This window comes from Equus caballus, chromosome 18 (genome assembly GCF_041296265.1).
Source record: "Equus caballus isolate H_3958 breed thoroughbred chromosome 18, TB-T2T, whole genome shotgun sequence".
Lineage (NCBI taxonomy): Eukaryota > Metazoa > Chordata > Mammalia > Perissodactyla > Equidae > Equus > Equus caballus.
In genome coordinates this window covers 54,103,364-54,126,577 of record NC_091701.1, presented here as the reverse complement: position 1 = coordinate 54,126,577, position 23,214 = coordinate 54,103,364, and the positions used below count along the sequence as shown (strand labels likewise).

Here is a 23,214-nt window from a genome sequence, read left to right as displayed (position 1 = left end):
CTAGAAATGAAGTCTGAGTAATTAGGGATCTGAATGTTTTACCAACACTTGTTAAAGCTTTTGCGTCAGTGTTCTCATAAAGATCTGGGGTTTCCCTCCCAAATACTTTCTGGAAAAATCTCTCAAAATCAAGACAGTAGTCTGATAAATGCCGAAAGACTCTTAGCAGGGGCCACATCCTTTTTTGATTTGTCGCCGGGTCTCCGTGCAGAGCCTGCTGGTCCGAGCGGCCCTGTTCTTCCCTTCAGAGAGCACGTGTTTACGGCTCTGGTTTGCCTCATCCGGGGCTGCTGTCCTGGAGGGCTAGAAATCAAGTGTGGCATGAAGATAGACACACTTATCGGAGCCTCACATGTCTGGTTGCCCTATTTCAGGACGCTCAGATTAGCCTGCTTGGCTACGAATATGCTCATAATTCCATACATAGATTTCCCCCGATGGGTTTCTTGCCTGTTTTAAAGCAGCTGAACTTTGCCACTCTGTAGAAGCGTAGTCAGGAATGTTTGTCTGAAGCCCCATCTCTGTAGGACTCTGTGCTAGATTCTCTTCAGCGCTGGTCAAAGATAGTTCTGCCAACCTGCTGCCTGTCCGCTAGGTGCCAACAGTCTGAAACGCCAATCCAGGGGAAGAGTCCCTGAGTGCAGGCCTGTTCCTGCTACAGATGGGCAGAGTGTTAACCTGGGGCCAGCTTCGGTGTTCTGCGCCGGCCGGGGGATGCAGCTGCCTGCTCTGCTGAGAAGGTGAAGGAAGACCATTCACTTTGTTCTTTCCCTCCAGGACTCTTCTTCCTCTCCCTCCAGAGGCATCATATCCTGCCTCTGGGCTCTAATGCAGCCACAGCCACACCTGCCCAGACACCAGGCTCCCCCTGACTGGTGGAGGTGACTCTGCCTCTGCACGGTGGTCACCCTCCAACCTCCTCACTCCTCTGCACCCTGCTTTTGCTTCGTCTATTCACTCACCAAACGTATGTTAAGTGCTCGCTAGCGAGGCTTGCTAAAGCAAGGTCCCTGTCTCTGGAGTTTACATTCTTTAGGGAGAAACGGCAAACAGATAATTACTTAGATAAATTAAGGTAGTGATAAGGGCTCTGGAAAAAGTTGATAGGATGATGGGATGAATGATATGGATACCAATTGAGATACAGCTCTCAAGGAAAACTTAGGCGAATTGAGATATGAATGACAAAGGCCAGAAATGAATATCTGGGGAGAAGCGTGCATCAGGCAAAGGGAACATCAAATGCAAGGGCCCTGAGGTGAGAACAAGCTGGACAAGTCCCATGAAAAGAAAGGGAGAGGGGAGGGGAGGTGCAGGCCAGGACCAGGTCTGTAAGGACTTTAATAAGGTTTTAGCCAGTGGAGTGATATCATCTGATGTATGTTTTAATAAAATCACTCTTTCTTCCATCCCGTCTCCACCCAGCTCTGAGCTCAGGCCTCACGCCCCAGCTCACACCTGCTCTTCAGTCAGATTGCCCCCAGCTCTGCCTGCCTGTTCTGGCTGCCTGAGTTCAGCTCTGTCACTTCTGCGGCCCCAGCACTAACTGATCAGCCATGCCTGGGCCTTCAAAGAATGAGTCAGTTTGCCCGAGCTGAACTACAGCACAAGGCAGAGAAGAGAGCAGGTGCTTCCCAGGCTGTGAGACTGGACAGCCCCCTCGCCTCTCCTGCCTTCAGTTCCAGCCTGCGTTCAGGTGCTGTCCAACTGTAAGCTTCAGTGATGGGTGCCGTCATCAAAGTAACAGTATTTATCAGGCACTTGCTCTATGCCGGGCTTTACATGTATCACACCGACTCCTCTGTGAGATTGGCACTGTTGTTATCCCCATTTTACAGTGAAGGAAACTGAGGCACAGAGAGGTTAAGTAACTTGTCCAGAGTCCACAACTAGAACTTGGTTGAACCAGAATTCAAAGCAGACAGTCTGATGCCCTCGTGTCTAAATCACTACACTCTACTGCCATATGCAGTGAGAATGGTTGTTCCTTCCCACCCCTGACAGTCCTGATCCAGGTCCTTTTCCAGGTTGCTCAGCCCGGAGTGCAACCCTCATCAGGAACACCGGATGCTCCCTGGGGACACACTCTGCTTCAAGCAGTGAGCAGACCTGTTAGGTTCACCGAGTCAGGATGGCATCTCCAACATCAGCTAAGCCAGTGCTGTCTGTGCTCTCCAGGATGAACCCAGCAATCCTTTTCTAGGCTGAGTATGAAAACCTCCACTCTGGGAATGTCCACTGCCTGCCAAATAACAGTCAGTAATAATAGTAGGAACAAATGTTTACAGAGCACTCTCCATGTCCCTGGCTCTCTTTTTATTATTCTTATTTGACCAATGAAGAAACTGAAGCACAAAAAGGTTAGGCAACCTGCTTGAGGTCACGCTGCTAGTAAATGGCAGATGCAGGATTTGAAGCCAGGCAGGCTGGCTCCGGAGTCCATTTAGAGTACACTTCTTTATACTGATGAAGAATTCCACCCCTGTGGGTTCCATGTGGCGGTCCATGTTCTAATCCCCACAGCCACAGAAGGGTCTAATTTTATTAACGTAGGACAGACCTCTAAATATTTGAAGACAGTTATCACATCTCTCTCGGTTCCAAACCAGCACACCAAGCTCTCAGGGAGCAGTTCTACTCTGGGTGTCTCTCTTCCCCCCAGAAAAGCACAAAGAGTACTTGATAATTTTCCATCCAAATCCAGACACTTGTGAGAGGCAAGGGAGCACTATTAATAATTATGCGGGGACAACAGGCATAAATGGGGACTGTCCTGGGCAAACCAGGATGTGGTTCACCCTACCCCCAGGCCATGGTAGAAATGCCACTGCTTGGAATGCCTTCTGAGGTCTGTGTTCAAGTGGATTATGGGAATGTTGAGCTAATTATACACGTTACGTTATTGATGGGAAATTAGGTTTTAGGAGTCTGCCATTGGTCAAACTTCTTACAGTGTGAGAGTGCTGGCTGTAAGGTCGCCTCCCACAGTTGCTGGTGTAATCGTGGGTGAGTTACCTCTCAGCCCAAGTTCTCAGTTGTCTCATCTGTAAAATAGAGGTTCATCGTCTAGAAATCCCTTCCAGTTCTACAACCCTGATCCTCTGTCTGCCTTCTGCACAGAAGCAACGGTCTCTATCCTCACTTTGAAGCCACAAATGTGAAACTTGGAGTTTTTACCCCATTTCCTGTCATTTTAGCAGCTCTTCAACCAGCGTTATTTGCCACATCCTAGAGTGCCAGAAAGATCCCCTCATCTAGCCTGCTTTGGGGTGTTAGTGAAATTCTGCTGAGCACCAAGGATCTTCTTTAAATAATGCTTTTCCTCTGAGATAGCCATGGATTTTGTCTCTACAAACACAGGAGACAGAAAATGGTCTCCATTGAAAGTACCTGTTGACTTATTGAGAAATTAAAAAAAAAAAATTTTACCTTTTAGGTTTCCTAAAACCCATATCTGTGAAATAATTTCTAAGTGTTGTCACATAATTTAACTCAGATCCTCAAAATGGCTGTGTAAGGTGGGTGTTAGCTTCATCTTTCAGATACTGGAAGCCCATGGAGACAAAATGACTCGTCTGAGGACACACAGCTAGTTAGTGCTGGGGCTGCAAATCACATTCCTGTCTGCAGGATCCTTATCCAGTGGTCTTGGTGCTGCACCAGTAGTTTTCAGTTTATTTGTGTTTTTTAAGCAGAGAACTCATTTTTTCAAACAGAAGCAAAGCTTTTCTGGGTAAGGTGGGGTGTACCTGCCTTATGAGGTGCTCTGTGAGGGGCTCCGTGAAACTCCCAGCCCCCACAGAACACGGTGTGAATAACCCTACACTTTTCCAAGCTGCCTCACACTGTTTTGCCCATTTTGAGGATATAGGATGCTTACAGGATTTTGCACAATTTCGTTCTACATGAAGTTGTTGCATTTAATAAATGTCACTGTGATTCTCAGTCACTTGGTCAAACCGTCATGGGGCTTGTGTCAGCTGCAAGACCACTTCACTAGGAGCATTGTCTCCTTTCTTCTCCCTTCTCTCCCCTAACCCCTGAGGCTCAGTCATGACCCTCTCCGCCCTGTTCCCCAGGGGCTAGAATCCCAGTCCCGCTTGTCCCATTAATCATGTATCATGATTAATCATGATCCTTTCTGAATCATGTGAAGAATCATGTATCCTTTCTGGATATGATTTGCCTGCCTCCCTCATTCATCCACCCACCCAATAAACACATATTAAATACCCACTAAATAAAATCATGTGAAAAGGCCCAGCCTAGTGACTGGAACACGGGAGGGTGCCCCTTCATGTCCCTGTGTCTGCGCTGACTGGCTTCACCAAGACAGTCTCCCAGGTTCCTTCCATTGCAAAAGCCTATTGCTCGTATGCCACCCTTTTCTCTTCCCTGGAAGGTAAAAATGGGGTGCTTGGCTCATTTTCACTGCCTGTGTATCCTGTCCTCTCCCCACAGTCGACGCACAGTCCCATGCCTCCACCAGAAGTTACTCCACAGAGGAAGAAAAGTTAGAGAACAGATGTTCCATTCTCTGGGGTTGCTGAGTCCCTGGGAATAGCCGAGTGGCATCTAGTCAAAGAACGCCCTTACCTAGGGAAGAAAAAGAACAATGGGAAATATTTCCCATTTTGTAAGTCTAGAGTTTGCTCTCTCAACAGCGTTTAAAAGAGGTTCTTGCTCAGTCTCACCAACTGAGAGCACGTTGCCGTTTATGCTGAAGGTGCTGCTTCTCTTGCCTGGTGTCTGGAGCTCTGCAAACACTGGGAACTGATCCTTCTCTTTCTAAAGGTGAAACATTCATGCCCCCAGATTTTTCCTAAATTCACTTCTTTGCTTTTAATTTCAATCACATAAGATTTATTTATTCAAAATAGTTTTAAGAGACATGATATATTCCACAAAAGACATTGATAATCTTACCTACAAGAGGTCATTCAGAAAATTCAAAGCATTGATCCAATATAAATGGTTAGAAAATATTTTTGACATTCTGGTTTTTTTTTATTTTTACAAAAGACAGATGCTTTGCTTAGGCCATAGTTCTTATATAATGATCTTTTCTCTTTCCAAAAGAGCAGAAGTAGCGATCCAAACCACCAAGCCACTATAAATTCAGCAGTCTTTCTTCTCATTCTGCAGATGTACGTGGGGTTTGTAAAAGAATCTAGCCATATCCTGGATTATGTAACAGTGTGCGTCTTCTGTCTCCATGGGGCATCAGGATAGTGTGTGTGTGTGTGTTTGTGTGTGTAATTGATTGGATGTCTGGGCTAGCAGCAAGGGTAGCTGTTTATTTCTACCAGTCATTTTAGTCTGCTAGTCAAAATTGGCCATTCTCTTCTTTGAGTGATTTTTCACTCTGAACTGAACATTTGATACCCAGTCCAACTAAGCCAAGAGCCCGTCAATGTTCCAGTCCCCCCTGAACACAGCAGCCCGCATGCCCTCATCCACAGCTGTGGATCTGCACTGCTGGTGAATAAGAGGAAATGGAATAGCAGGATGGGTTGGCCATGGGCTAGTTTCCATTCGTGTGTTAATGTTCACATTGCATCCTTGGTTGGACTCCTTAACTTTAATGTCAGACCAGGAATCCTTTTTTTTTAGTAGGAAAATCTTTTCATTGGAAAATGTCTTAAAACCAAAGAAAATGGCAGAGGAAAATTGTGATGTATTGTAAATGGAAGCTGGTGGTATGAGTTCTTCCATATCCTTTTAATCTGTTGCTGTTTTCTTGGATCTGCCTGTTAGAAACATTGACTTGTCTTTTCATGAAATGTATTCTGTGAAATAACTCCTTATTCGCTTTTATTTATATATTTAGTTTATTAAAGTTACGTGTTGCTGTTTAACAGACCACTGCAAAACTATGTGGCTTAAAACAACAATTGCTTACAAGTCTGCCATCTAGGCTGGGTTCAGCTGGGCAGCTCTTCTGCTGTCACACTGGGGCTGCATTCAGATGGCCGGTTACCTGGGAAGCAGGGATGGCTGGGCTTCTCTTTTTCTCCATGTAGTGTCAGGACCTCTCACTCTCCAAGTGGTCCTTCCATATGGACTTCTTGCCTGGTGATGAGGATCACAAAAGCAGAAGCTGCCAGGCCTTCTAAAGGCTCAGGCTCAGAACCAGCAGGGTGTCACTTCTTCAGCTTAGTTTTGGTTAAAGCAAGTCACAGGTACAGCCCAATCAAGAGGAAGGGACTATACAAGGTGCGAATACCAGGAGGCATGCTTCATTGGAGGCCGCCAATGGGACAGACTACCCACAGTCATTCTTCAATCAAATGATACTTATCAAGTGCATGTCATGTCCCAGGCAGTGAGCATACGGTGGTGAACAAGCAAAGCACAGTTCCTGCCCTTATGGAGTTTACAGTCTATGGGGAGCACAGGAAATGAGGAATCAGAAAATTGCCATACAGAGCGGTGAGTGCTGCGATGGGAGGAGTGCTAGGTGCCCTGGAAGCATGCCTGGACTTCATGGAAGGATGGGGCCGAGTTCATCCTGTAGAGATGGGTGACGAGGGTTGCTGGCAAAAGAAAGGCATCCTCCCAGGCCAGGAGAAAAAGAGAAAACAAGGCCCTTCCATGAAACTGAAAGAAGTTTTGTGTGGCTAGAGAGTAGAGCGTAGAGAGAGTGGCGTAGGTGTGTTTGATGAGAAGAGAGGAGAAGTCGCACCTAGAGTTTGCAAAGTAAAAGGCCAAGAGTTAAGCAGGAGCCTCATCACACGCTGAGGGCTGGGTAAGCCATTTTAAGAAGATAGACTTGATCTCAGTCATGACAGGAAGAGGATTTTAAGCAGATTTGCCTTTCAGAGAGATCACAGCTATAGCAGACTGAGAATGGAGGTACCTGGGCCCGGAGACCCCCAGGAAACTGTTCTGGGGCCAGGCAAGGGAGAGTGTTGGATGGCCAAGGGGATGGAGCTCAAGGGTGGAGTCCAGAGATACTGGAAGGTAGAATCTACAAGTCTTGATGATTGACTGATTGGTTATGAGAATGACTGAGAGGGAGGAGGTGGGGGTGACCCTCAGGTTGGCTTGGGCAACCAGTGGTGGTCTCATCCACTCCATTGCGGAACCCTAGAAGAGGGGCAAGATTGGATCCCATTGGGGTGGGCTGCAAGTACCAAGGAGAGCCAACTGGAATGTACCAAGTTTGATTCCTGTGGGTTTTAGCCACTGCAAACCTTTTTCAGACTAATATCTTGTGAGGTCCCTAGCTGCTGCTTAACTTCCGCACCTCTCTCTCACACTGTTCCTTTCTGCTTCTCCCCGGCCCTCCCACGGAGAAGAGTAGAGTGGCCGGGTCTGAGGCAGGGGTGTCCAGGGATGTCACCTTTTTGAACCTTCCACTTTGAGAGCAGTGGGTTGGAGACACTGGTGATGGAGAGTTACAGGATTTGGGGTTGGTGTCCTACAGAGAGCACCTCGGGTCACGGGGTGGAGAAGTGCAAGGGCAAGGGGATTGGGGAAGAAATTGGAAAAAGGAGAAGAGAAAAAAAACCAAGCCAGTTAGAAGAAAGTTCAGAAGTCACTGAAGACATAACAAAGGCAAGGAAAATGAGTCATCTGAGGAGAAAAAAAGGAACAGAATAGAAAAGGCAAAGAGAAGGAGATGGCTCCACAGCCTATGACCTCTGTCGTGGAAGACGCTAGAATGTTATGTTTTTATGCCTCCTTTTTACATCTTCATTCTAAAAGTTAGAAAAGTAAGGGTTTTTTCCTGAAAGCCTCAGAGGGCCTTCAGGTAAGCTTTCTTGTTATGTAAAAAAGGAAATGAGCAGTTAATATACTAAGATAGTACACTGTGGTAACCTCCTTTTGTGGAAGAAAAGGATCCCTAAGAAAAGAAAGGGACACACAAACCATTAAAGTGAATTTTTAAAAAATTGTTATCTATTCCTAAGTGATCTGACAGAGAAATATCTGTAGCCTGAGAGAAAGGAGAGAAAGCAAGTCCTCGTGATCAATTTTTAATAAACATAAATGGTATAATAAATTATGCATGGAGGAATGGTATAAAGCATTAAACAATGAAGGATAAATAATTTAAATGATTTAAAACTGCCTCTGTCTTATGTTTGATGAGTGAGAACTCTATTTGAATTTTCTCTTCAAGGAGATGGAGGGAGATTTTTTGAAGGGGATTGTTCAAAACAGACTTTTTAAAGGGAAAATCATGTGGTGGTCTGCCAGGAGAGGTTGTCAAGCGCAGAAATGCCAATGTCCGTGATCCCGTATCTCTTGCTTCTGTGATAGATACACGAGTAGTGCTTTGCTGGTGGGTGGCATTCTATCAGACGATCGATGGTGGAGGCGCTGCCCATCTTCAAGAAGGCTGAGACTCGAAAGCTCGTTTCAGGTGTCCAGAGGGACTTTGTAGGGCACAGGACTACAGTGATGTCTGTTTCTTATAGAGTCTTAAGTAAGAGGTATTGTCCCTGTGTGTTCACTGTGCTCGGTTAACCCCAGTCCCCAGTATTGCCACTGGCTTACCCCAGTCTCCTTTTACTGCTTGACCTGCCTCTCTGATAGGAGTGTCAGCTTGCCACCTAAGCTGACTAGTTAGTTCTATGCAGTTAAGTTGTTCTCTCCTAGGTTCCCTAGCTCCTTAAAGGTTTTGATTTAACTTGGGGCATCTGATCGCTATGTAGCCTTCATAGAGATAGGGAAAACATCATTTTTTGCCTAGCTGAATACGTTTGATAAAATTAAAGGCCAAACATGCCAACAGATCTTGTGCCAGTTGTTTACTTTCTTGTTTTTCCAAATTAATATTTACCTAATACCCATGTAGGCATTATATTGCCCCGGAACTATGACCGCTCACAATTCAGAAGCTGATCATCTGGAAATATAATTGTAGCCATTTATGGTTGATATTCTGTAAATACACATGCTTATCAATAAAAGTTCAAGTTCAAAATGTTGGTGCACTAGACAACAGGAAACTGAACACTCGCTGTAGGTGTTTGAAAACATGGCTGCAAATATGTTGACACTTCTCCCAATGAGAGGTGGGTCTATGTCCCTTTCCTTTGAATCTGGTGGGGGAAGGGGGTTGTGACTACTCCCACCGAGAGAGTGCAACAGAAGTGGCCCCATGTACCTTCCAAGGCTGGTCATTAAAGACCATACTTCTGCCTTGTTTATTGGGAACACTTGCTTTTGGGGACTTAAGCCCCCAAGAAGTCCAACTAGATGCCAGAAAGGCCACATGTAAGTCCTCTGGTTGACAGTCTTGGTTGAGCCCATCCTTTAGCCTTCCAAGGCTTGCATCAGACATAAATGAAGAAACCATCTTGGAAATGGATTCTCCAGCCCCGGTATTCTAGCGCCCTGTTTATCAATGATCCTAGCTAGGACCACAGATATTATGGAACAGAGAAGAGTTGTCTCTATTGTGAAATTTCTGAATTCCTGACCCACGGAATCCGTGAAGATAATGAAGTGGTTGTTTTACACAGCTAAGTTTTGGGGTCATTTGTTATGCAGCAGTAGATAGCTGGAATACTCACCCAACAGGGTTTCCTGGCTTTATATCTTGGGTCGGTACCATATAATGCATCATTGTGCTTACAGGAGCTTGACTGTATGAACCACCTGGTCCCATCAAAATGTGCCATATTACTGCTAGTTTTTTTCCATACAAGATAAACATGGGAGAGTTAGCTAATCAGTTAACAGATGTCTATTGAACTGAGACCCAGGGTGAAAGGTAACAAACCAAGCTCGTCTGCGATTTTATAGTTTGCTTGGAAGGATGTGTTACTGTTATTTTTCATTTAGCAGTAACTCCACATCACCACCTCTAAAGTAGAAATAACAGCTTTCCACAATGATGATAAATTAGACAACACATTAAAAAAGCACTCAGGGTTTTAAAAAAAAAGATAACACTGTTGATACACATAAACACTTAATGTAATAATTATTTTAGGTTAATGGATAATGCTAGTAGTTTGTGCCATTAAGAGAATTACAAAGCAATATGAGCTTATACAGGAAGATCAGGCTATTAGGGCCTGAGGGAGCTCGTGCTTTAGAAGCAGCTGATCTATAATAACAGTCTTAGTACTTCCATTTGGAATCAGTCTAGTGGTCTTTTTATGTACAGATAATTCAGTTTGATTTTTGAAAATCAGGGTATGGTAGATCACAGGGCAGAGGAGAAGTCTTCATTCTTTTCAACTGCTGCATTTTCAGCCCGGCCAGCAACATAGAAAGCCAGCTCCCTGTGGGTCAAAGTCATGTTCCTAGGTCAGGGGAAGCAAATCCACGGCACATGCGATGCCAGTCAATTAGGCTGTCTCTACACATAAGTTCGCCTTGGTGTTGGCTTCATCCAAGCTGTGTGGCAGTCACACATGAGTTCTCATGCAGGCATCTGCTTGGGCATTGCTCACTGCCCATCCTTCTGCAGAGAGCTCCTGGGCACGTTGAACCAGAACAAAGGTCCTTAGCACAGGTATGACTGAAGATAGATGGGTGGTTTCTCTTTGTCAAAGACTTTCTGTCTTATTTGAATACCTGTCTTTGTTAAAAAATGTTGTCAGGAGGTGTACTTTTTATGTTTAATCCTAAAAAGAAAACTGAAAAGCTGAAGAGTTCATCCTTTTTGAGAAGAGCAGTCAGGATGGCATTGGGATTCAGTGAGAGTAGAAGGTCCGGGAAACACCTCAATATACAACAGACTGCAGAAGGACGGACAAAGGGAGTTTTATATCCAGTTTTGGCCTTAAGATCTATAAGTTACTAAACAGGTTAATTTAGAATCTGAATCAGCATTTTTTTGTTTTGAAGCTATTGTACTTTGTGCGTACACAGAGTGGACCATTTATGAAACTGGTGAACTGCACTGTGGATTTGAGAATGAAGGATTCCTCTGTTTTTCGTTGTGGGGAGGCAGTAATCTTTCATTCATTCAGGAAATACCTGCAAGGTCCCAAGCCCCTTTCTCCCTCCCAGGAGGACGTAGACCTGTAAAGGAGTGGTGTGGTAGACTACTGGTGCAATGGAGTGAGGGGGCGCAGCTCTGCTGGGGAAAGTCCAGAATAAAGAGGCTGACCCCTGAACCAAGGCCAAGATTGGCATCCCAGGAGACAGAACACCTCTCTGGGGGGTGCTTATTGCCATAAGTGTCAGTCTTTACTTTAGAGATGTACTGAGAGATGGAAAGTAATTATTTGTTTTGTTACATATTGTTTCAGATTTTTTTAAGGGGATGATAAAGCAGACTTTGGTGGGGAGCATGTCAGGGGTGTGCTTGATGGTTTTAGTAGCACGTTCTCATTTGTTAAGAGATTCACTCAGCTCTGGGTGTGCCTACCCACCCTTCTTTTCCTTTAAAAGGGCCAATAATGCTCCGAAGTTCCTGTCTCCTTTAGAGAGACATGAAACTGGCACAGGTGCTAGACAACAATAAAAGGGTTCTGTTCCAAAAAAAAAATCTGTCTCAAATCTTTACTTCATCAACTTGGCAGAAGGAGAACATCAGGGAGGGACTGCCCAGAGGGAGTGGTGGTTTATAGCTGAGCCTGAAAGCTACTACAATAGCAGGGTTTCTGAGCTACCATTGTCAGGACAGGAGGAATCATGTTGAGATAAAGACTTACCTTTGGTCCAGTCAAGTTGGCATTTACAGTTGTGACTAAGGTAGAAATTGCACCTCTTTGGAATTACTCTTGATCGCTCTTTCCTTGGTTGAGCTCCAGGTGAAGGGGCTGGCTGCCATTTATGGGCCCTGGCATGTGAAAAATATGTGTTTTTAAAGACTGGAATCACACCCAGCGTGGCACTGGTGACAACCGCAGATTCCTCTCTCTCATCTTAGGGCACTCTGGGGGTACGCTCATTGTGTGGAATGGTGGGTGAAAAGGCTGTCACTATTTACATTATTTTCTCTGTCTCTCTCCTTCAAGCATCAAGAGTTGGATTTATGTAAGTGAAATAGGCCTGTTATGCAACTGTGCAAATGAGAAATGTAATCCCAAAGTGTGTCAGTCCGCAGTTTGCAGGTTGGTTGGGGGTGCCTAAATTTTTTTTTTTTTTTTTTTACAATTAGGATAGCACCAGGCAGTTTATCATTAAGGACAACCCAGGGTGGTGATGGTTTTGCTTTGTTTATTTTTATTTTTGTAACCTTAAATCCTTGTCTTGAATCAAGTTAGATAAATTTTTTTAAGCTGAATTTATACCTTTAGTTGTACATTTGGAAGCACACTACTTGTCACAACTTACCTTCCCCCTGCATATTCCTTATTGTTTAGGAAGCCTTCACACCTACAAAGTCTAGTTACTAAAAATTTCAGCCTGCTTTGATGAATATTACAGTTGATGGTGGTAATTTTCCAATAAAAAGGGAAGTATGGTTATTAAAAACAAAAACCATAATCAGCTCATTGTAATATTCCATTAACTCCTAGTCTCCCTCCACTTCCATCACTGTTATTAATGACCTACAGTGGCCCTGAAGTTAAAATACAGTTTATATAAAATGTTCAGGAAATATATTTCAATAAACACATTTATGTTATTAGCTATAGAGATGTTTGATCATTTTTGTACATAAATTTGTCCTTGGAAATTAATTGGTGAATATTAGCTTGCTTTCAATAGTGTAAGTATATCATTGAGAGATATGCAACAGTAATTTAGTAAATAACACCTTGTTTCATTGTAGGTACCTCCTAGAGCGCCAACTTTATTTCTAGAAGTTGATTGAAGGCAAAGAAAATAATAGATGCTGAGATACAAAATATAGTGTTACCCATTCAGAGTGACTGTGAGTAATTAATAAAATCTTGAGAGATGTTTATCTTTTGGAAGTTTACCTAATTTACAGAATCATGTAATTCAGCCTGTCTGCAGGCACTTCAAAATCCAAATCACAATGCGGAAAGTATGTGATAAACCCATTTGGTTGGGTTTGATGTTGCTCGGCTAGATATGACCCACACTCTAATTGTAACCTGAATAAGTCCTGAGGCCCCACGTGGCCCAGATTCTACTTGGAGTCCCATTCAAAGAAAACATCAGAAAGCCTTGAAGAATAATATCTCTCTTTAATCCAAGTTTTTCTAAAAGGCATGGCTTAGAAGTTTTACGCTTCACACCACATAAACAGCTTCTCCAAAATTCTGTTCCTCTCTCTACACTCATGGCCACTGCTAAACCTCTTTGTCTCTCTCATCAACATAGTTTTTCATTGGCCATGAAACTTTCTTAATTTTTAAAAAAAATTATGGAGAGATAATTCACATACCATTTTCGTCCTTATTTTTGATCAGATATAAATACATCCAACTCTTCCAAATTTAGAAGCATAAAAGCTACACCACCTCCGGCTCAAAGTACCCATATGAATTTCCTGTTCTACTTCCGGGATGAACTGTGCCTCTCTAGGATGACTGGAGAACCTGTAGCTCCACTGCCCCTGACTCCTGAATGTCCTTTATTTCCTGCATGCACAGCACCCTCAGAAATAAAGCTCGTTATTTGATTCTTGATTGCATTTCTTGTGAGAAATTCTATTATAGAATTTCCTGATAATAAAATTTCTACCTACTAACATTGACAGTAGCCACCATTTATTCAGTGCACTGGCTAAGCTCTTTGAATGTAGCATCACATTCAATACTCATAAAATTATCCCTATGTTACAGATGAGAAAACTGGGAACCAAAAGAATAAAGGAATCCACTGCAACTAGTAAGTAGGGGATCTAGGACTTGAACTTAGGTAGTTTAGTTCCAGAATCCTTCCTTTTAGGGATGGCATGAGCTTGTTTACCAATTCTGTCGTATTCTATATGCTCTTAAATGTGGAGGGGAGGGATGCATCAGAGTAGGAAGATTGTGCAAATAGGCAATTAATTAGATGTTCTCTTGGTCCCATGTTATGAATGTGAGGAAGACACAGATTCTGAATCAGAGCCACAAATCTGCGTATACCCATTCATGATCTCTCCCAACACACTTGGTACACTTTTGAATTGTTTACATTGCCTTGTATTCTTCTATTCTCTATTCAACCTAAAAGAAAGGAGCAAGAAATGTGTAAGAGTGTCTTGGTTCTTAGGACTGTCCACTACCTCTGAAGTTCTGTATTTATGAGGCCTCTTAAAACGCCTGGGTGAATGGCAAGGCTTTTTGTGTGTCCCTAGCCGGTCTTTTTGTGAACAAGGGGATTTGCCATATCCTTTCAATGTTTTGATCATCAACAAAGATGAATGAGGGGCCTAGTTATTTGGAATTCAGCTGCATGATATTGGAAAGATCCAGTTTGATTGTTGTCATAGGGTCCTGTAGTATGCCAAAGAAGAATGACTCCACTAGGTAGGGCTCTGGCTTCGAAGACAGCTAGCCAGAGAACTTGGTAGTTCTGGTTTACATTACATTACAGTGGTATAAACAAATGTACCAGAATGCAGTGCATCAGCGAGAGAACTTTCTTGATCTTTCATTTTCCCTTTATCTGCTCCAGGGGCTCAGAAACGTGGTGCATGGTGTCTTTTTTTGTATAATTGCTAATGAGGAAAGCCTTTGGCATGACATAATGCTCCAAAAATCCCCCAGGGTCAGTGTAGAAACAATTGCCCTGGGGTCTGGCTGGACTGTTTGACCTACATTGTGAAGCACTGACTGCCAAGGGCGTGCCTTGCTACAGTTCCTCCCTGCACAATGTGCGTGTGGCATGCATGGGTGTACATTTCTGTCAGAGACCGAACAACGAGGAGACGGTTTTGGTGTATACTGGAAATGACACTGGACTTTGGGTTTAGTCAGAAGCTTTGGGTTTAAATCCAGTCTATCACTTATTTACTTGTTTGAACAAATCTCTTCAACTTTTGGAACCTTAGTCTCCCCTTTTGTATTATGAGAATGATTAACGTTTAATTCATAAAATGTTTCTGAGGCTAAATTAATTTTTTAAATATGTTAGAACAGAAACACTCTTTTATGGTATTTTATCACTTCTTTGTGGTCCAAATCAGGATGTCAGTCCAGTAAATTGAGAGTTACCAGCAGGTCTTTAAATAGTTGCTACACCTTTGTTCCTATTCCCTCCCACCCACTACCCTGGGATTCCCCGTGAAAAATTAAATATGGAATTTTAATGTTAACCTTCATTCAAACATGAGTACAAACACACCCAAACAATACCTGCTTAGGTCTTTTATGCCCAGAGATTCTCCCATCCCTGCACTGGTATCAAAGCTTTAAAAAAGTGAAAACTCATTTTAAGGGGAAAAAAAGGTGCGGATTCTTGTTGACTACTGTGCTTTCTTTAGTAGACATTAGGAAACTCAGAATTCTAGCCTCTGAGCAGGTCTAGCAACATTATTTTCTCATCTGAATTCCCCAGCCCTTTAGAGGTTATGTTTAGATTCTTGTGATCTTACTGTTGACCTCTTGCCTAATTCTAGAATAGATTCCTCAGCTGATGATGACTTCTAGTGACTGGAAATGAGGTAGCAGGAACCCACCCTGACAGCCTCTCTTCTACAGGCACTTCTGCAGATTTCCAGAGTGCCTGAATGTCTCAGAGTCCAGAATTTGCAGATGCATTCCTCAGAATGTTCCTTGCTATGTCCCAGCCACCGGGTTCTTGGCTGTCACTCTACCCCACACTTACCTACTTGCTCTGTGAGAAGCTATAGCCAGTCTTTCTTATAGGAAATGGGGGAGGGAAGTGAATGGAGACCTGGCAGTGTACTCTTTTAGAAGGGTTTCTGATGCCTTTGTAATGTCATCCCCCTTCCCCCCAACACACAAAAGTTATTACTGTTATTAACATGAACCTACCATTAAATTTCCTAAAACAATGGACTGACCTTAGCATTTAACAGGGTCCTACTATGCAGTTCTCTGATGTTCACCAAGAAAGATCACATATATTTGATCTTTAGGAAAAAAGTATAGGTAGGATTTCTACACCATTGGATATTAAAACAAACACACAGCCAGGGGTAGAGGATACTACAATAATAAAAATCATGGTCAATGAGCAAAAGTAAAGAAGGGGGGGGGAAAGAAGAAGAAAATATAACAGAATACGTATCGTAAAATGGCAGGAATAAGGTAAACATGTAATGATAAATGTGACTAAGTTAAATTCCTCTAATAAAATCAGTGACTCTCAGATTGATTAAAAAAATAATCTAGCTATATTGCTGTCTTCAGGAGTCATGTGTGTACCAAAATTACACAGGAAGGAAGAAAATAAAGAGATAGGTTAGTGAATGCTAACTAACAAAACAAAAATAGGGATGGTAATATTAATATTAAAAAGTGTAAGATTGAATGTAAAAAGAAATATTAAGCAAGACATAAAAGAATAAGAGATATGAGCAAAGAAGAAGATTCAATAATAATAAACCTTTATGCACCAAACATCTTAACGCCGAATTAGATAAAGCAAAATCTGTTAAAGATACAAATAAAATAATACAAATAAAAATATAATAAGTTAAAAATTTAAAAACACAAAGTTTTCCATAATCATAATGGGAGACTTTAACAGAATGTTTTCAGAGTTTGATCAGGTAGACAAAAATAAGTAGGAACAGAAGATTTAAAATAACGTCATTATCATTATTGACCTAACCCAGCAAATAGGAAATACACACAATTTTTAAAAGGACCATGGAGCATTTACAAAAACTGATGAAATACTAGACCACAAGGAAACTTTTCAGTTAAACAAGAAGTAGACATACTGGCCACATATAATAATAACAGAGCATTGAAAAATAACATGAGATGGCTCCTGGCCCCACCTCCCTCCCAGCCTTGAAAACTAAAATATGATCCTTTTATATAATTTTTGGGTCAAAAAAGAAAATCATTACTGAAACCTATATAGACTATTATAAAATTAACAATGAGAATACAATGCATTGAAACATGTGAGATAGGACTAAAAATAGATAAAATGTTAAGGCTTTTATTTAAAAGGACTGAAAATAAAGAAAATAAGCTTGTAATTTAAGAAGATAATAAATGAAAAATTTTAAAAAACAGTAGTGGAGGGAAATAATGAAGGTAATTTATTTACCTTTATTAGAAAAATGATAATTTTTTCTAATAAATTTTTCTAATTTATTAAAAAAAATTAGATTGGCAGTAAAGCAGAAGTGCAGGGTTGATGGGAAAGCTGCTGGAATGAGGATGGAATAAAAGACACTGTCCCTGTCCTCATTGCCACTTAGGTTTGGTTGAAGTAAAAAGTATGTAAAGAAAATAATTAGGGGACAGGACTGTATTCAGTAACATGCCCATTTATGAGCTATAAATGGTAAACCTACCTGCTGCAAAGAGTAGCATTAGGCTCTGAGTCTTTGGTGTCAGTCTTATCAGGGGGCCCTGGACAGCTTATTTAGCCTAATTTGGTTAGCTTATCTGTAAAGTAGGGATCGCAGTACCTACCTCACAGGATTGCAGTGAGAATTAAGTGAAAGTATGGATGTCAAGAGCTTAGCTCCGTGCCTGGCACGTGGGAAGAGCTGGAAATGGTTGCCTCAGAAAGTCAGTGTAGCATCTCTTTCAGTCTCTTCTGGATGCTGATGAGATGATTAGGGCACTATCAGTGTCTTAGTACACTTTACACAGGAGTAGGGCAGAAAATAGTGTTTAAAGTAGCCAAGTTCTGCCTACCCGGATGAAAAGAGTAGGCATTTCATCTGTGACTGTGAAGTATGCCCATGAGGAATGGTTGAACAAGTCTCTGTCCATTAAAAGAAAAAAATCTGTAAAGCATGATGCTCCCAAAGCAGCAGTGATTCACGAGCTGGAGAGAAGATCCTGGCTAGAGAGAGAGGAATGGCCAGTTCTGCCATTCTTTAGCAGTCGGTTGGCTTCTCCAGCAGGAAAGGCAGAATCAGGGAGTCCTTTCTGATCTGCTTCTGACCAGTGAGCACTTTTACTTCTCATCAAGAGTGAAACATCCTTCTCGCAACCCTTCAGTGTCAGCATTAGGCTCCTCAGGCATGATGATGGATTCATGAGATCTTGAAAAAGTGACACAGTGCAGGGAGTTGGAGAGTAAACCCAGAAAAAAATTGAAAAGAATTTAACACCCCTCCCCTTTTATCTATATTTAGGACTTGATGAGAATTTGTGGTTTGAGGTAAAGTTAGAATGTGTCTGGGAGCAGGTAAAAATCTTGGGGTTTTTTAATGTCTGTAGATGTTAGACATCAAACCACTTTAATCAAAATATTTGCTCAGTTGGGGAAAAAATCAATGAAAGTAGTTAAATGACGTCTGTGGCCCAAACAAAAGCTAACGGACTGCTCTGCTTCCTCTGTTTCCAAGACATCATCAGCTGTAAGGTCTACCATCAAATTAATGACAGGTAAGGAGGAGGGAAAAAAAGACATGATATTAAATGTACACTTTGATTCCAGGAATGTTAAAAAATGAAGGAAAAAATCGCTACCAACACAGACGTGCATCTTGGAATGAAGGAAATGCAGACCTTGACTCACTTGGTTTTTTGGTGTTTTCTTGCTGGTAGAGGCTGGGACTAATTTTATGAAAGCAATTTAAAAAAGACTTTTACTAATACTAATTAGTAATTATTAATAAAATTGAAGGCAAATAAAAATTTTCTCAGGTCTGTGGATTTCTTTTCTTTCATTCTCTTGTTAAGATGGAAAAAGTCATGGACGGTTGGGGGTAGTATACATGATGAGCCTGGAGCATCTTGTAGTGCCAGAAAGTAAGGAAGGGCTCACAAACAAACACTATTGACAGGAGTATGTCAGAGGAGCTCAGGAACCAACTGAAAGAGCTCCCAATGGCCAAAGGTGGAACAATTTGAACAAGAAAATAAAGTAGTGTTGAATTATACCTGAAAGTATAAAGCAAATATCTTTGAGGCCATACTGATATAAATAAATGATTGAATAAATGAATAACAAATCTTCCATGCAGGAGAATTCCAAATAATTTGTATAAATGCTCTACCCTCAAGGTTTTCCTTCCGGAGTGTACGCTATGGAACAAATGGGGAGCAACTTTACAGTAGAGAAACCTGGCAGACGCAACCTCAGGCGATCAAGGCCAACATCAACAGTATTAGCTTATGTTGACAGTGTACATGCTTGATATGATAGGATTAAAATGGTACTTTGCCTCTGTGGTCTTCCTCCAGATAACCCATAACATGAGAAAAATGTTAGACAAATCCCAATTGTGGGACATTCCACAAAATGCCTGACCAGTACTCCTTAAAACTGTCAAAGTCATCAAAAACAAGGAAAGTCTAAGAAACTGTTGCAAACAAGAGGAGCCTAGGAGATATGATGACTAAATGTCATGTGATGTCCTGGATGGCATCCTGGACCAGAAAAGGACATTGGGGAAAAACTAAAGAAATCTGAATAAACTATGGACTTCAGCTCATCGTAATCTATCAATATTGGCTTATTAATTGTTACTTATATATCATACTAAATGTAAGATTTTAATAGTGGAGAGACTGGGTACAGAATGAGTGGGAACTCTGCTATCTTCTCAGTTTTTCTGTAAATCTATAACTGTTCTAAAAAAAATAAAGTCTTTTTTGTTTTGAGGAAGATTAGCCCCGAGCTAACATCCGCTGCCAATCCTCCTCTTTTTGCTGAGGAAGACTGGCCCTGAGCTAACATCCGTGCCCATCTTCCTCTACTTTATATGTGGGACGCCTGCCACAGCATGGCTTGCCAAGCAGTGCCATGTCCGCACCCAGGATCTGAACCGGCGAACCCCAGGCTGCCAAAGTGGAACGTGCAAACTTAACCACTGCATGACTGGGCCGGCCCCTGTTAAATTTTTTTTTAAATGCCTAAACAGAAAAAAAAAATTCACGGACAGGAGGCCAGGTTAGAAATTTTAAAGAAAAATTGTAAAGCGTTTTCTTAAGACCTTAAAAAATTCCACCCAGAGCATGGCTTAAGAGAACATATGTAACTGTTTAGTTGAAAAATGGAACTGGCAGCTTAACTCAGAATGTGACACTTTTAAATACATTCAAATGGAGTCATTCTTATTTATCATCTATGTAATATTTTCTTTTTCCAAGATGGCCAAGTTTTACCATTATTCCTATTTTAAAGCTAATGCTGTGCTCATAGCCATGTTGACTGGCTAATCTAACTGTTCAGTTCCATTAGAAAACCAGCCGTCAGCTGTCAGAATGGTAAAGCAGTTATGCGTGTTTCCAAAGGCAGAAATGCAATCGTGTGGCAAGACTTCAGAGTTTTACTGTTGTCCAAAGTTCTGACTCTCAGCACTCGTTTCCCTGCTCGGTGTTCTCACACGGAAAACTTCATTGGGGAATTATAGGGTAATATTTCCAAGACTTGGAACAGTGAGCTTGTCTATGGTTAGCTTTCTGAAAAAACAAAAAAATCCCTTTAAAAGCACTTTTTAAAAAGGAATTATGCCCGGGTAGCCAAATAGAAACAACTTTGGGGTTTCTGCATTGAGTCAAGCCGTACAAATCGCAGAATATTCCCCTTGGTCCAGGACATCGTTTTACACCCACACACCACTTCCTACGTCCACAAATCCCAGTAGGTTTGGGCCCTGCAGAGAGCTCGGGGAATTATAAAAGGAAAGAGGAAGGCACTGACCACAGCACAAGAAAGCTAGAAATGGTACCTTTGGGCTTCTTGCTTGGTCCCCCCTCAGCTCCTCTCCAGTCTTGCCCACTGTGGAGCACAGGGGAGCACGTCCGGGCACTCTCTCTGGTGCTCTCAGGCCAGCCTCAGGGTCCCCCACGTCCAGGGTTCATGTGCCATCAGGAACCCACCACCGTCCATCCCGCAGGAAGACCATGTCACCCTTTTTCAGGGGAAACCAAAAGGCTGGGATATTTTGGAGGCCAGCAGGGGAGAAGCGTCTGCCAGTTATTTGGCCCTAGGAGACAGAGTACCTGCCTTCCTTTGCTGAACAGAGAATTAGGGCACACCATCTGACAGCAGGACTAAATAGACTGGCTGTGAACTTGAGACTGTCCCAGGAAACTCAGAGTGAGTTGCCGTTGTCAGTGCAGTGTCCAGAAATGTGAGTTGAGCCCTTGGTGTGCTCCTTTGTGGCGGCACCCTCCAGAGAGGAGCCTGGGGACATCCAGGACTCAGGGCCATGGCCGCCCTGCTCAGCGGTCCTGAGGCCACAGCATCGAGGCCTGTCCTGATGACAGGAGAGCACCTGAGCCCCAGGCTCTGCAGTGAGCGGACTGCCCCATCTCACCTGCATCCCCAAGATGGGCGACCTAGGGCTTAGGAGTCTCTGTCTCTCCCTTCCCCCTGCTCCCTCCTGTGGAGCCAGAAGTGCCAGGAGTCCAGACATTACTCTCCCTGCCTCCCTCCCAGGTTGTCTCCTCTCCACCTGTGCCCTAGGGACGCCCAAAGCAAGCTGAGACGGCTGGCCATGGCTTTAGACACAGGGTTACACCAGCGTGAAGCGATCTTATCACATGCCTCTGACCGCTCTCAGAGAGGCAGTCAGAGAAGGTGCAGTGAGGAAGTATAATGTCACATGCAACATTTACAGGAAACTGGCTAGAAGACAGCAGGGGAACTTGAGAACTGGGTCATTTTCAGCGGATTAAAACAACACAGGTTAGTGCTTTCCCTCCACCCCTTGAAAAATCTTTCATAGCCGCTCTAAAATACCTCACTGGTCCTTTCCTTAGGCTGTCTTTATTTTTGTAAGGTGAAGAACTGCTCTGGCTTGAATGTAAGCGCCGGGCGGAGCTGGAAACCACACGTTGTTAGGGGAACAAACATCGAGCCATTATCGTGAAAATGAAATTCTCAGAATCTCTGATTTCCCTGTTTAGAACTTCTCCGGCTTTAAAAAAAAACCTTCAGATGTTCATTCAATAACTTATTTCATGAAATTCGGCTGAGCCTCTCCTCAGGTTTACCTATTAGCATAAATCTGAAATGAGACAAATCGGCTTGTGTTTGCCGGCGTACGCAGGGTAGAAAACACAGAAATTTTATGTGTGAGAACATGCTGTAAGGCTGTGCGCAAAAGTTGGTTGTTTTTGGTGTATTTTTTGTCTGGTAAAATCTTTTGGCTTTATTTCCTGTTAAACTCATTTCTCGTATCTTTATAAATTCTTAAGTTCCCTTTTCTTTTATATTTTTTCTGCCCTCTTCCTTCCTTGTTTTTTTTCTTTCTTTCTGTTACTAACAAAATGAGAGTAGAGAAGAAGGGGTAGGGGGCAGCTTGCATGTGAGATGAGGAAGTCCCCTGCTTGCCCCAGACTTGCAGGTCTGAGGAGCAACCAGGTTAGACTGTCACCAGAGCCTCGTGCCTTCACTTCAGCCTGTGCTTCCTTCCGTAAAGGAAGACTTGAAGAGTGGAGGGAAGAGCCAGAGAGATGGTTAAAGAGTTGGAAATTAGAGTCCAGAGATAGCAGGATGGCCCAAGATGATTATTCATCCTATAGCCAATGAGGGACAGTGTGGTAAAGAGCTTCAAGACCATAAAAGGCTCTTATGCAATGACCTGCTGCTTTCAGACCTGTATGAAGAAGGAAAATGTCTCAAATCTGAGTTAGAGGAATAAGTAAGTACATTCTTGGGCGGTTACTAAGCATTAGAACAAGTTAGCCGGAGAGGTTGCTGAGCTTTCTTCTGGAGCTTTTTGAAAACATACTAGATGTCGTCTGCGGCTGTGCTCATGTGTGGGTAGAGGCAAGGAGACCAATGAAGGGAAGAGCCCAGCGTTGGGAGCTTCTTGTTTCATCTCTTCCTTCCAGCCCAGAGTGTTCTACAAAGTTCTGTACTGAAAAACAGAATGACAGAGGGGTGAGGGGTTAGTGGACTCGTGTTGTTTGTATACCGGTAGCGCAAACTAACCAGAACAGAGATGAAAGAGAAAAACCATTGTTGGTTATGTCCTCAGAGTGCCCTCTTTTTTTCTTTCATTTTTTACTACCGTGTCGTGCAAGAAAATGGAGAGGAAGCTGACAGAATAAGGGAGGATTCTAAGTGGGAGATCTTAGCCCAAGTGGTTTCAGAAACCCTGCTCTAGCTCTGACAGCAGCCCCCATTTCCATCCGGGGTGGGGGTGGAGGGGAGATTGGACTTGGTATTTGAGCCCCTTGCATAAATAAATATGGGAGGACACCCATGGAGGGGAACTGCGGTGGGAAGGTCTCCTGCAAATGGCACCAGGAGTGTCACTCAGCACCAGAAAGAGGC

General features: G+C 42.8%; 1 protein-coding gene across 5 annotated transcripts in view; it reads left to right on the top strand.

Moving 5' to 3' along the window:
• The window catches only part of WIPF1 (WAS/WASL interacting protein family member 1), a 112,401-nt gene that overhangs the window by 20,241 nt on the left and 68,946 nt on the right, over positions 1-23,214 (top strand). The window contains exon 1 of one of the 5 annotated variants that reach the window (XM_001495709.6): positions 21,482-21,618. The exons of 2 other annotated variants lie outside the window; for them this stretch is intronic. The gene's annotated coding sequence lies outside the window, so the exon portion shown is untranslated. Of the gene's footprint in view, positions 1-21,481; positions 21,619-22,238; positions 22,577-23,214 lie in introns of those variants that run through there. 2 more of the 5 variants (XM_070242036.1, XM_005601593.4) reach the window with 2 other exon arrangements.